Below are 1,248 nucleotides of genomic sequence, written 5' to 3' on the forward strand. Positions count from 1 at the left end.
ATCGAAGCTTATAAGCGAGAAAATCTGCGCTTGAATGTCTCCATTATTGCTCTTATCCTGACAAAGTTCCAGAAGCATGTCCTATAAAAAGAACCATCATATCTACGACCAGTATACTGACGTTTACTTTTGAAGGATATCCTCAAATTAAGCTCAGTGAACGTTCGATGATGAAACAAGCTACTTTACCTGTGATGTAACACCTAGCAAACTTGTTCACACGATTAGTATTATCACTTATTTTTGATATGCAAACACAAGTCAGCGACTGTGACTTTAGGAATTCCCAGTCCAATAACCGCGACCGTCAACGCTGTTGTGCAGACTTTCACCCCGAGCAACCACCAGCTCTTCCTTGGTGTTTACGAATGCGCCGTTGACTCGGATCGGAAGGCTGAACAATTTTGCCAAATGCGGAATCGTTGGCCACATTGCGTAGTATTCGGCACTGAGTAGAAAGGTGCTTTTCCATACGCGTTCTCCGCTGCATCGGGATTGTTGCAATCAGAATTGAGATACCAAGTCCCCCATGTTGTTTACCGACGTGGATGTAGCTGATCGGGTTGTCCTTCGGTAGACGTGGCCAGCTACGAATATATTGCCTGATGTAGTTGTCCAATCTTTTGAGCGTGTTTTGGTTAGCTTGGCCGAGCACAAGCGAGTATGTCAGCCTCGGTATCAGGTAGTTCCTTGTGATCTCGATTCTTTGATGCGGCTTCAACGAGGAACGCGTCACCTCATCGAGTAGTTTGAGCAGGTGCTGTCGGTGGTTGGAGAACCCTTTCTCCTCGAAAGTAAAGTGGATGCCTAAATATGTTACGATATCTGTCGGACTCAGAGGAGTTACGAGTTCCTCGGCGAAGCGAACTGGTTCAAATGAGACTGCTACCGCCGACGTTCCCTGTCTCCACGATTCATCATCACTTTCGTCTTTCGGACGTTTATTTTCATACCAGCTCTTCCCAACTCCAACGCAACAGCTTCGAGCTCTCTTTTAAGGTGAGCCTGACTTTCTGCACACACGACCCAGTCGTCAACGAAGGCAAAACCATCTACTAGGGTGTCATGGAACTGGTACCCCATTAGTGGCATCGACAATCCAAGGACCTCATCCATTGCCACGATGAATAATAATGGGGAGATTGGATCCCCTTGCCTCACACCTCTGTGGCAGTGAACCTCGGAACTGGGAAAAACTGCTACAGCATTCTCATAGGACTGTGCGATGTATGGAACTAGAGGTGACGG

The sequence above is a fragment of the Opisthorchis viverrini genome (assembly GCF_000715545.1).
Source record: "Opisthorchis viverrini unplaced genomic scaffold opera_v5_1, whole genome shotgun sequence".
NCBI lineage: Eukaryota > Metazoa > Platyhelminthes > Trematoda > Opisthorchiida > Opisthorchiidae > Opisthorchis > Opisthorchis viverrini.